The following is a 13,469-nucleotide window of genomic DNA, read 5'->3' as shown; positions in this document are numbered from 1 at the left end:
ACAAGCTAGTAAGTTCAAGAGGAAGAATTTGAATCAAGATTTGGCTAACTATAAAGTGTGTGAGTGTGTGTGTTTAACACCTAACATCAGTTTTAAGAGTTGCCTCAGATAAAAACTGAATGTAGTTTTATTTTTTTTACAGATGGGAGGGAAAAATTAGGTCTGTTATGCTTAGATTCTTCTGACTGAATATCGTCTTCCATTGTTATACTTAGGTTCTGCTTGTACATTTCATGCCTTTTGAATTTATTTAATTAGCATGGTTAGTTGTGTGTTGAAAAAAATGTCTTTTATTGGCAATAGCCAGAGTGACAGAAATTATGTTTAGTGAAGGCAGTGATGGTCAAGATTGAATAAAAATGATCTTGTGGTCTGGTTTTGGGATTTCCAGTCTGAGGGGAGGTTAGCTGATTTAGTTGTCTTAGATACAGAGTGCTAAAGAAGACACTCCTCATATCCAGCTGTTCCAAGTTTGAGAATTTGGAGGTTAGCTAAAGGGTAAAATATACCATGCTTAAGATTCTTAAAGGGATGTGTTGCTGCTTCATAATTTGTTCGTAACATGAGATCTGAAAGAGCTGATAGTTTCCATTTAACATCCAGCATATGTATGTTGAGTGCCTACCATATGATTTATTTAAAGGGCTACGGAGCAAAAGTATCAGGGCTTCCTGAAGTTTAATTTAATTTATTTCTTGATTATTAAAGTTTGGTCAATGAATGACATCTACATTAGAAAGTACTATGTATTGAAATGCCGATAAATTTTAATGGTGGAGTTCATGTCTCTTTCTCTCCTCATTCTTGGATGAAATATCTCTTGCCTCCATGACAAATTAGAGAGTTGCTGGTGGTTTGTGGACCAAAAGTTTGGGTACTTTGTGTAGGCTCATCTATGTTAGTTTTAAATTAGAGTGTTTTCCTCTTTGCCTATCTGTTTTTCATCAGGGATCGTATATTCTTGTGTCCCAAAAGACTCTGATTTAGCTGTGAGGCTGATTTTATTGTAGGGATGTCTGTGTCTCCTGTCATCACAGGCAGCCCTGCTGAAACTGCTCATGTTGTGCTTGTATGTTGCTGCAATATGTTCAAAGTCTGATCTTTCTCAGATGTGTGTGTGTGTGTAACTATTTTATAGCTGAAAAGGGAGGCAGGCAGCAAAATTTCTGCCAGAATATGTTTTCTATTATATTTTGTAATATGAAATTATAGGTTAGTTTTTGGCTTTCGTCAAGCTGCCTCTTTCACCCGTCGCTGAAGATAACTAACACCTTCCTTTGACTCACGTTTTCCAAGACTCCTTAGTGTTAAAAGAAGATTTTCTTTTTGAAATGCAGAAATTAAAAGAATATGGTACAAAAGCATTTTTATAGCTTTATTGAATCTTGAAGGCAGATATATGGATTCCAGACAAAATGCAATAATAGACTAGGATTTTACTTTCAAATCGTCTTGCACACACTTCTCGCTGAAGATTTATTGTACATGTGGAGGAACAGAGCTGCTTTGAAGGTTGAACGGAGGAGTTTGGAGAACAGTGTTCAAGGTCTTGTTCTGCCTCTTATTAAGTATGTGCTCTTTTTTAACTAACTTAACCTGTCTAGCTTCAGGTTCCTGTTTTATAGCGGTTTTTTGAGGATAAGATGAGATTAACGTGTGTGTGCTTTGTAAGCTTTGTCAGTCTCAGTGTAAATATGAAGTAGCACTAGTGTTTTATTACATGTGTTTAGTTAGCGTTAATGCCCCGTTGGCATGATCAGGGAATCTTTTTTCTCTGGTAGAGAACATAGATAAATCCTCGCAGAACTAAGAATAAGATACCACATAAAACCCTATTTATACTCACAAAGCAGTTCAACCCCTGTCATCAAAAACAGAATACCAGACATAGTATTGGAGAAATATGGTTTTTATGTGAAATCTAGTTTCCCTGAAACTCTGAAAGATAAACAGGATAGCACATGTAATTATATATGATGGTCTCTGGTGTATTTGTTTGTTAGGGCTGCCATAACAAAATACCACAGACTAGGTGGCTTAAACAACAGAAATGTATTTTCTCACAGTTTGGAGGGTAAAGGTCTAAGATCAAGGTGGAGGCAGGCTTGGTTTCCCCAAGAGGCCTCTTCTTTGGCTTGTAGATGGCCACCTTCTCACTGTGTCCTCACGTGGTCTTTTTTCTGTGCACACATGCCCCCAGTGTCTCTGTCTAAATTTCCTCTTCTGAGAAGATTGTATTAGGGCCTACCCTGTTGGCCTCATTTTAACTTAATGACTTCTTTAAAGGCCTGATCTCCAAATATAGTCACATTCTGAGGTACTGAGGTTAGGGATTCAACATACGAATTTGGTGGGGGGGACACAATTCAGCCCCTCACATAAGGAGAGCAGTAGAGGAGGAATTGAGATTTGGCTTCCAGCATGGGCGCCTCCCATCTTTACTGATGCGATTGTCTCAGGCAGGACTCTTAATTTCTTACATCCACATCTGTCCACATCTGCTTACTCACAGGGTGGTGACAAGGAGTTAAGATAGTCAGGAACATGAGCACATTTTGTAAAATGTAAAAGCACGATGCAAATGCAAGGTGGTATTATAACATGAATTCCTGTGAGGGACACATTGGCAACATGTGGAAAATTTTAAGTAGACAAGACCAAGGATCATTGCAGACATTTGGCTAAAGGAGCTTCTTGGCTCTTCTGTGTGGCTGAAGGAGAGGTGTGGATAAAGAAAGGTGATTTGGTTAAGACTTAATTCAGAGTAGACAGGTTAGGCTAACAGATAAGCCAAACATCTGGATAATGCAACATGACTGTCCTCCCACCCCCAACACCTCTTTTCTTAGAGCATGTTAGTTTCTCGTTTAAAACTTTTTTTCCCTAACGTTATGGTCTGGCAGTGCTCAGGCTGAGGACCCTTAGTGGGTTGCCAAGCAGTGTTCAGGGCTGGAAGGCACTTTTTCTATTTACCTTAAGTGAGGATTAGGACCCCTCCTCAAGAATGTGATTTTTTTTTTCAAGGTAATACTTAAAAAGGTTGGGAAAACTACCATGTACTGTAGTATATCTGTTTTGAAATTTGCATATAAATGTGTGCATAAATTATACACATTTCTGTACGAAGACAAGTATTTTAACTGAAGAGGTGTGTTCTCAGCTTGCCATGCCTACCCATTTAGAGTGCATTTGGATAATCAAATCCTTAAGCACAAAGAATCTAGGGTCCGATAGAACCCATTCATTTTTGAAAGCTTTGAACTTCATAAAAAAGTATAATCTGATATTCATTTGTTCCCTTAAAAAGCTAGTCAAACATTTGTAATTTTTTTACAGCAGAAAAATTATAAGGAACCAGTTGTACTTTACAACATATCACTAATGTTCAAGATCCCATTGTAAGGGAAACAGTATGATATGTAAAAAATTAAAAAAAAAATAACTTTATAGACCTATGAATTGATGAAAACCTACCAAACTGAAATTCATAAATTATATAAAATAGTGTACCAAAGTGGTTCATATACTTGAGTTAACTTGCGGGAACAAAAAAGCTTCATAGTACCCCTTCTAGTGGTTGCTAATTTCAAGTCTGGAACATTAAGAAGAAAGATATTTTCATTAAGCTTTTGAGTTGAGACTCTGATTCAGTTTAGTACTGTGAGAAGGAGGTGAGATGTGCAGTAATATTTTATTATGTTAGGATGGCATGTATGAATATACTGAACAAATAATTGTGAAGACAATATTAATAGTTTTCATCAAGCAAATTGCAAGGCAATGAAAAATATTTCAAGTTGTTAAGGAGCTAACATTAAGGTACAGGATGCTTTTAATCAGTGAAATTAAATGCTTGGAGTGTGGTTTTTCCAATAATTGCGTGCTGTTAGTTTTTGCTTTAGTCTTGCAAAATGCTTTTTTATATAAATACTTTTAAAAACATCTTTAGGAAACTGATGTTTTAATTTTAAATCATCAACTTTTCAAATGGATTATTAATTAGCTCTCAGGGTCACTTAAAGATTTTTCTTGAATATTTCCTGTAGAAATTCTCAAAGTGATAGCATTGATTTATCCAGGGAACTAAAGATGCTTTAAAAATATTTAGCTGAGGTGCCTCCTTTTCATTTTCTCCCACTAAGAGAAGAGAGTCTGGGCAAACTCAAGACTTGAGAGGAGAAAGATGCTGCTTCATCCGAGGAAGCTCCATGAGCATGAATCTCCAACAGCTCTGGGGCTGGCTGAGTTCAGCGGCCGCTGGGGCCACGGTTAATCAGAAGTTTACTTTTCTGTTTTTTGGTGGGGTAGGGGAAGTTCGCTGTGTCAGATGTAGCTCGAAAAGTCCTTAATTGCTTATAGGAAAAACTCCTACAGGGATGGAAGAGGGGTCCACTAAGAATACTCCTTTAGTTATAAGGCTGAGCATCCTCAGACTTACCTTTTCACAAGGTAAGCAGTTCCTCAGGGACCCTGTCCCTTAAATGTCTGACAACAGGCCTTTTGTTACTCTTGCGCCTCTTTTCGTACAACATCTGTAGGGTGACAATTTAAAAAATTTTTTAAAGTTCCTGTTGCTTAGGATGTCATCATCTCTGCCACTGAAGGGTTGACAATTTAGTTGAGGGAGATCAAAAGACAGAAACAAGCAAGTTTAGGCATGTGTTACATGTGTAATGATAAATTCATGCCTGAAGCACAGTGCCTTCCATTTCTACTGGCCCCACCAGTCCAGCACTCTACACTGAAATTTACCTGCCCTACCTTAAGTTCCTCCAGGAAAATGAAATACATTGCTTATCCCCAAACTGAGAGGCTGTAGATGTTACAGCCTCCCCTGTTAGGCAAATATTTGCATATTAACTGGAACTGTCTAAGTATACTAATGGCTTATCCCTAAAGAGGGACTCTAATGAAGGAATTATAAGTTAAGTGGCAAATGAGTGCCAAAGACATTTGGGTGAGTCAATTAACCTGATGGTTTTTCACAGTTAATTATCATGGGGTGAGCGGGGGTTAGTGCCCCGAGTGAGTGAACTACTTTTAGATGAAAGTGATAATTCCCTATATACTTAAAACACTGTAGAATTTGTCTAAGAGGTGAGTGCAGCTGATCAGTACCAATCATTTCTAGTTAGAATTCATTCATCAAATATATATTGAATGCCTACTGTGTGCTAGGCTCCCAAGAATAAATAAGATGATTTTCTGCTTTTTAGGAGTTAATAACACATTAGGGGAGATAAAGCAAGTTCCAACAAGACAATCGCTGAATCAAACCGGAGAACCATTGGGGAAGTTGATGTCCAGCCAAATTCCCTTCCACGCCGTGAAGGACAATAGTACGAGACAGAGTGATGCCAGTGATTCCTGCTGCTCTACCCCTCACTCCAGCCAAACTAACCTATTGTATTTTTTCAGATGCCAAGCTTACAACCTTCTCTCCTGCCTCATGGTCTTTGAAAATATTGACTATCAGCCTGGCAATGTCTCCACAACTCCCTTATTCCTTCATTTAACTGCTTCCATGTATGTAGCAGGCTTTCTTCCAGGAAGCTTTTCACTCTAAGACTGTCGGGAGTCTATTCTATTCTCCCATAGCAGTCAGGATTGCCACACCTCCAGTCTGCAGGTGCCTGCTGGAGTGAGCACAGGGGTTCAATCAGTGCACGGCAAAGACCTTCAGATGTAGAGTTCTCAACTCTCAGTGTGCGGTTCCGTCGTCTTGTGAAATTTCTGCAACGGCCAGAGTTGAAGACCCTCTGAATGTTGTAGATCTCTCTTCATACGGAAGTGAAATTACCTGTGCACTTATTTGCCTCCTCTGCTAGGCTGACTGTTTCTCAAAGTCAGTGACTATTTTGCTCACTGTTTTATCTGCAGTGCCCTTTATAGTGCCTAGCCTCATCACTGAATGAGTGAATAAACGAGTGAATCATTTTCTTAGGGCAGAATCAATCCATTTTATTGGGCAGTGATTTTCAATAGGGGATGGAAGAGGGAAGATTAAAATCACCTGTGCCCCATTTTCAAAGCATGCATTTCCTCCTCCTTCTGAAATGTCTTCCACATATCATCCAATTTAAGATCCTTAATAATTATGGTAAGGAGTCAGTGTTGTTAATGGGAATGGGTCAGCGCTTAACATCAAAATCAAGCATATTTGCAACAATAACTAGGAAAGACTTGGGGAGACTGGTGTCACAAATGAGCACTGGAGATTGAAGCGTCTTTGGAGAGATGTAACTGGTTGAAGAACAGCAGTCCAGGCAGAGGAAGGGAAGAGATGGTTTGAGCAAAGGCCTAGAGGCTGGGAATTTTGGCTGACATTAGGATATATATGGAGGAGTAACGGGAGATTGGCTTGGAAGTCATAATGGGGATGGCTGTGAAGGCTGGGCTGGGAAGGGTGTTTATTATGGTAAGAAATAGGGCATGATGAGGGATTTTTATGGAGTAGAGTGGTGGTGGTAGAGTTATATTTCAGGAAGTTTCTATGTCCTCAGCATGTGTCATGGATCAAAGGGGGAATGAAAACAGGCAGGGATTGCTATTTAGTTTAACAAATATTTATGATGTGCCTCATATGTGTTGGGCACTGGGAGGAAACATAAGGCATGATTCCTTCCCTGCGGGGACTTACAGACCAATGAAGGAAAGGGAAAAATGAACAGGCAACTTGAGTGAGCCTGCGGAGCAGTACAGTTAGGAAACAGTGAAAGCCTGAAAGAGGGTAGAAGAAAGAGGAGGTTAGAGATGGATTCAAGGGAAACTTTTGAATTGGATTTTCTCTGAGGTCCTGAACAGCATTAAAATGTCCTTAACCAATTTAAAAATAGATTGGCTTGAGGAGCCCTCATGCATAACCTTGATCTCGGTGATGAAGAATGATGGTACTTAATGAGGGGCTTGTATGGAAAAGGAGACGGTTTGTGAGGAAAATTATTTGGATTCAGTCTTAACTAAGCTTAAGATACTGAACGGACAACTAACAATATTACTTGATACTTACACAGTGCTATTTTGTTTAGCACTCTTTTGGTTGCAGATGTCAGAATAACAATTCAAGCTAACTTATGAGCAAGGGGCATTTATTGGCTTATTTAACAGGGTTGGCTTCAGGCATGATGTGATCCAGCTGCACTAGGAATTGCCTCTTTGTCTCCTTAATCAGAGTTCTTTTGTGTTGACGTCCTTCTTAGGCAGGCTCTGTCTTCAGGGAATCCTCTAGCAGCCCTAGGATTTCATCTCATTCTCAAAAGATGTCCTTTCCCAGTAGGTTTTGGGGCTGTATTGACACGAATTGATGTGGCTTGCTGCTAAGTCAATTGTTGTGGCCAGGAATGAGGATGGGGGGATATAGTAGACTAATTGTCCAAATCCTATGATAGATAACCTTTCATCAGGAGGTGAGGGCAGCCTCACCCTATCCATGTGAACTGAGAGTGGATGTGGGCTGTTCTCAAAAGGAAAAACAGGACACTGTTAACTAGAAGAAGAAGGGGTCCAAAAAAACAGCAAGTGTCCATTACACAAGGCTGTGTGATTTTCAAACATTTTAAGTTAACGTTGCCGCATTTGATCTTTAACACAACAGTTTGTGAGAAGCATTATTATTATTATCTACCAACCACAGGTAAGGAAGATGAACTTTAGAGAGGCTAACTGGCCAAAGGTAACATACCTGGTGTTAGCAGAGGAAGCAAGATTTCATTTCTCTTTCTTCCATTCAAGTGTGTATATCAACTGGGCAATTAGAAGTGTAGGCCCATTAGCAACACAACACCCAGGCTAGAGGTATAGATGGAGAAGGTGTCTCTGGAGTTGCAGGTGTCAGAAATGATGACCACAGAGGTGGAAAGTGTAGGGAGAAAGGTCAGGGGGCAGAATCAGGAGAGAAACACCTGCATTTGAGAGAAAAATGTGAAGGAGATGCTAGCCAAGGAGAGTTAGAAAGATAGGAGGAGAATGAGAAGAGCAATATGTTAAAGACCAAACATAAGACTTCGTAAATTATCGTTATTTATTATCTTGTTCTGAGAGTGTTATTAAAGCTTAGAGGAATTTTAAGGGAAATACTCATGACCATGATCCATAGATTTTGAAGCCATACACGTGATAAAGGAGCACTGTGTTTGCATTGATGGCCAGCATCAGTTGTTTGCTGTTCATGGTAATAATAATAGTACTAATATGACAGCAGCTAACATATGTGACATAATTATATTACATATACATAGTATATTACATATAACCAGGTACTTTTTGGTTAATAACTCATTTACTCCTCAGAATGATCCTATAAGGCATGTACAGTTATTATCCTCATTTTACAGATGAGAAAACTGAGGTATGGAGAGGTGAAGTAACCCTGTGTGTCCACCGTCTCATAGCCTGGACTCTAGTCCACTTGGCTCCAGAATCAGTTTTCTTAACCACTGCATTTCACTGCCCTTCCTGGGCATGGATAGGCATGCTTGGGTAGCACTGAAGCAGGGCAGGTTATCAAAGGCCATTCTCTTTCTTCTCTCACTTGCAGAATAAATTTCAATGCATCATTTACAAAAATTTTTTTTTTTGCTTTTTTTTAAATTTAAACTTTGGCCTTTACTTACCTCTCAGTAGAACAGTGGAAAGCACTGTGGAAGAGTGTGCCATTTGATGTTTGAAGAATCTAAGCATCATTCCTGCTCTTCTGAAGGACAAATGGTCATCATTTCTGTGGATGCTTGTGACTGAAAAGGTCAATGGACAGAAAAAATAGCAGTGAGAAAAATATACAAAAGGGCAGTTGAGATGGCGCTGTCACATCATTCATCAGTTTTACAATAGCAGTGGCCTTTGTCAACATTTCTTAAAGGAAAAATCAGAAGGCAACAAAAACAAAGAGCCAGAAATGAACAAAACTGGGAGCAGGTTAAGACCTCCTTGAAGACTTGAGAGACTGGATCTTTTTGCTTCAAAGACAGTCTCTCAGTCATGTGCCCTCTGGAGAATTCTGCCTACAACTGTTTCTTTTTCACATCTGCTGCTCCGATGTTCTTCACCTTTCCTGGAGTGGAAAATTTCCTAATTCCTTAGGGTCTTTCTGAATTTTCAATACCAATTCACAGAAGTAATCTCAGAAATTATATCAGCATGAAATTTTGTTTTGAGTTAAGGTTTTCCATTAGCTGAGAAATAGCAGAAGAGGTTTTACTGTTTCCATTTTGGACTCGTGTAAGAAAATGCAAATGGGTGAAAATCTGTTATGGTTAATGTTGGACGACTACCGTTACTTCTCATTTTGCCGGCAGATTATTCAGATTCTATTAAAGCCCCTTTGGTCGATATCTTTCTTAATACGGTGTGAGGGATGCGTAATGCATCCCTTATCGCCCACTTGCGTGACATGACTTATATACTACAGCCCAGTATGATTTCGTCTTATTTCATGTTCTTTTGCCATAATATTCATTGGTTAAATAAAAACCTGCCTAAGCAGATAACACCTGTCAGAGGATTCTATCATAGTAACGTCTCCCTTAGCGTGGCGTGTTTTGCGCACGGGTCAGGCCTTCCTTTGCTCTCTTCCACTTTTCTTTTATTAACACTGTTTCACCCTTTACATTTTTTCCTACAGTGTAAATTTAGAGCTTGTGCTGCATGCAAGTGTTTTCTCACAGTGAAATTATGAGATTTGTTAATTATGTTCTTTGTTTTGAAACCCTTGCTTTGTGAGAGTTAGATGTATATCTTGTTGGCTGCTGCAGATTGCTAGATTTATTGCTATAAATATAAGAAATGCTGGCAGCTTTGAACGCATTTTTAAAAGTGTGGGTTTTATTTTTCCTCAAAAAGTCTTTACAGAGTTGTTTATAGTGCTGAACGAATGACATGTAGAACACTTGGTTTGGTTGTGGTTCTCCGTCCATTATGGATCTGCCACTGAAAGGGCGACGTATTGTCCTGGACAAAACATGCTTCCCAGCTCTCCTCGCTGCATCGCAAAGCCTTGTCCCAGAATGCTTTGCTATTCAACTTTCCACCACCCTGACTTTGGTAGTATAGTGTTTCTGCATTGATGTTAGAGGAAGTCACATCAATGTCTAGGTTAATGTTTAGGAGAGGCCAGTTGGGTTTTCATTCTGAATACTTGAAATCAGCTCTCTCTGACAACACTCTTTGGCAGTTTTTCATATTTCTTTTAAATTTTAATTAGAACCCATCAAGTGTTAAGCAATTACTTCTGGGTTAGACTCTTGATGAATGTCATAGCAGGGTGTTTTAATTTAATGGATCCAGAATAACATCTGTTTCTAATATTTTAACAGCCAATTTATATGGAAATTCATTTAATGCACAGTCAATACACAGAGACTTGTAAAAATCAAAATCAAAATGGAAAATCAAAGCACTGTGATATAGTAGGTCTTCTGTTAACATAGGATTTCACTTATGAATAGGTTCAGCTGCCACTAGCTAACAACCAAAATATCGCAGTTTAAACAAGACACCAATTTATTTCTCATACTCACAAAGTGGGGATATAGTTAGCCTAGGGCTGTTACGGTCTACTGTGAAGGGGACTCAATTTCCTTCTGTCTTATTGCTCTGCTGGGCGTGATTTCTGTTCCTAAGGATACCTTATGAGCCAAGATGGCTGCTGGAACTCCAGCTATTACATCTGTGCTCCAGTAGGAAGGAGGTAGGGGTAGAAGGGAAGAATGCTAAGCTTTTTCTTCTTAAGGACACTTTCTGGAAGTAGTGCATAGCATTCTGCTTATGTGCTATAGGTCAAAAATTAGTCACATGACCATATTTAACAACAAGGGACAGTAGGAAATGAAGTCTTTTTTCCACGTGACAATGTACCCAGTGAAGGTCTATGAGTATGGAAAAAGGGGAGAAGAGACATTGGGGAAAAATCAACTATCCCTGCCACAATGAGTGTTTTTTAAGACATGATTTTAATTGACCTTCTGTCTTTTTACTGAGCCGCTAGAAGAGTCAACTAGTTCTCATAAGTAGATAATATGTGTAAAAGTACTAGCATGGTGTTTGGTACAGAGTAGACACTCGTCAACTGCTGATCAGTCTATTTTAATTCTAACCCCTAAGTGCACCTAATTTCAGAGGCTGAAGGTCAAGCAGACTTGAATAAGAGACTTTTAGTAGATGTACCCCAGTCTTTGTAGGATAATAGTAACAGCAGCTGACAGAGCCGAGATGTCATTTGCACTAGGTCTCCAGAACACTCATGTATCTGCAAAGCAGTGTTCTCTGCTTCTCTACTTAGAAGAGAAATGAACAGTAACAAGTGTTCGTTAAATGATTTCAAAATAAAAACTGTTACCACCATAGAAACTGAAGCTCACAGGGGTTAACTGGGAAGCAGTTGAGAGAAGCAGCTGAGAACCAGCATTGCCCAGTCATTTGATCCCAACTGGAGTACTAACTGCTGTTTCCATGGTCTGTGTCGCCTTGGATGGCTTTCTTAATCTGTTTGAATCTCTCTTGCATTTTCTTGGTTTTGAAGACGCTCAGTAAATTACAGAGCTGGAACTCAGGAATGTTTCTCCTTGATCCAGGGCTTTTCCAACCTGATTTTTGATAACATTCATGTGGAAATTCCTTTGATCTTTCCTGCCTCACAGTGGAAGGTAGAACTGGTGAAGAGGCTAGAGGTAAAGGTCATCAGGGCAGGCTCCCACCAGGTATTCTTCAGCTACAGGAATGCCCATGCTCCCTTAAAAAGCCCTGATGTCAGACTAGGCAAGAGGTTTCTAGTTAAGGAATAGGAGTCTTGAGCATCTCATTCCTACTTCCTTCTAACTCATGTGCCTCTTTTGTAAGTACAGAGATAGGCACACTGGGGATATAAGACTTAAGATGCCACTCTGTTCTCTGGGAGCTATAATGGCCTAGAGCAGGGATCCTCCAAACTGAGTCATTTGCACGCCACCATCAACATCTGTACCTTATCCACATACACCGGTACTGTTGATTCCTTAATATTTGCCTTTACATTGACTTTTTAATTCTTTTTTTTTTTTTTGGTGAAGAAGATCGGCCGTGAGCCAACATCTGCCAGTCCTCCTCTTTTTGCTGAGGAAGACTGGCCCTGGGCTAACATCCATGCCCATCTTCCTCCACTCTACACGGGACGCTGCCACAGCATGGCTTGACAAGCTGTGCGTCGGTGTGTGCCCAGGATACGAACCAGCCAACCCTGGGCCGCCGCAGCAGAATGTGCGCACTTAACTGCTTATGCCACCGGGCCGGCCTTGATTTTTTAATTTTTAACAGTTTCATTCTCAGCAAACATCTGTGAAGTCCAGCTCTGATGTGATAATTAAATTTCCTTTCAAATACACATTAAAATAAATATAACCATTACAAATTTTTACAAGGTTTGTGTATCTTCTCACATACTCCCTGTGGTATGTGGATCACATTTTAGGAAGCCCATCATAGTGGAAAAAGAGCATGGGCCATGAAACTCTACGCTGCTCTTTCCAACGAGTGTGACTGGAACCGTTATTATTAATGTTTCTCCACCATAATTTCCTCACCTGCGAGATGTAGATAATAATACTTACCTCCTCAGTTATTGTAAGGATTAAATGAGAAGATACAGCTAAGATGACCAGCACAGTGCTTGGCAGATAGCAAGTGCTCTGTAAACACTAGGTCATTCCTTCTTGAAGTCTGTTTGGAAATTTCAGGCATGCAAACCTAGAATGATTAATTCTCAAAAGCAGAAGACAATGAAGTGCCATAATGTTTGCTATAGATGACAACAAGTCCTGTGAGAGCTCAGAAGAGGGAAAGGCTGAAGTTTCCTAGAATGCAGGAGGGAGAGAAATATTTGGATAGGTAGAGAGCCCTTCTTCCTTGCCTCTCCGGCAGTGTAGGCCCTTGCTGCTTGAAGCAGGACCAACAGCATAAGCATCACCTGGGATCTTGTTGGAAATGGGGAATCTTGGGTTCCTCCCCAGACCTACCGATTCAGAACTTGTCTTTTATCAAGATCCCTACGTGGTGTGTATGTTTGAGAAGCATTGCTCTGACACAGATATTCTACCTAAAATTTATTTCTAGTAGGGGACTAGTCCTCACTCTAAGCATATCTCCTGCACCGGTATCACCTGGACTCTGCTTCTTAAAATGCAGATTCTCAGGACTCACATCAGCCTGGAATCTGCATTTTCAGCCACTATGCCAGATGATTTTTCAGGGCAGACGTTTGGCAATTGCTGCCGTAAGGCTTAAACCACTGATAGAAACTCTGCATTTATTCTTCAAAGGTATTTGCATTCAAACAAGGGAGAAAGCTTTTGAAAAAAAGAAATACAGCCCTAATTGTGGTGTTGGTAAGCATTAAGGCGAGGATGTGAATTCAATCTATATGTAAAGCCTTCTGTAATTAATCATGCATACCTGCAATCTCATCATAAAACCACATGAAAATAAAGCTTCCCAGGAAGGCA

At 39.8% G+C, this 13,469-nt stretch overlaps 1 protein-coding gene across 1 annotated transcript in view; it reads left to right on the top strand.

Annotated features, from left to right (window-relative positions):
- Window positions 1-13,469, top strand: part of TMTC2 (transmembrane O-mannosyltransferase targeting cadherins 2) — a 387,351-nt gene that overhangs the window by 130,631 nt on the left and 243,251 nt on the right. The gene's annotated exons all lie outside the window — the stretch shown is intronic.

Source organism: Ceratotherium simum, chromosome 25 (genome assembly GCF_057802395.1).
Source record: "Ceratotherium simum simum isolate JZ-2026a chromosome 25, ASM5780239v1, whole genome shotgun sequence".
Classification (NCBI taxonomy): Eukaryota; Metazoa; Chordata; class Mammalia; order Perissodactyla; family Rhinocerotidae; genus Ceratotherium; species Ceratotherium simum.
The sequence above is the reverse complement of the archived record's forward strand: the minus strand, read 5'-3'. Positions and strand labels throughout refer to the sequence as shown.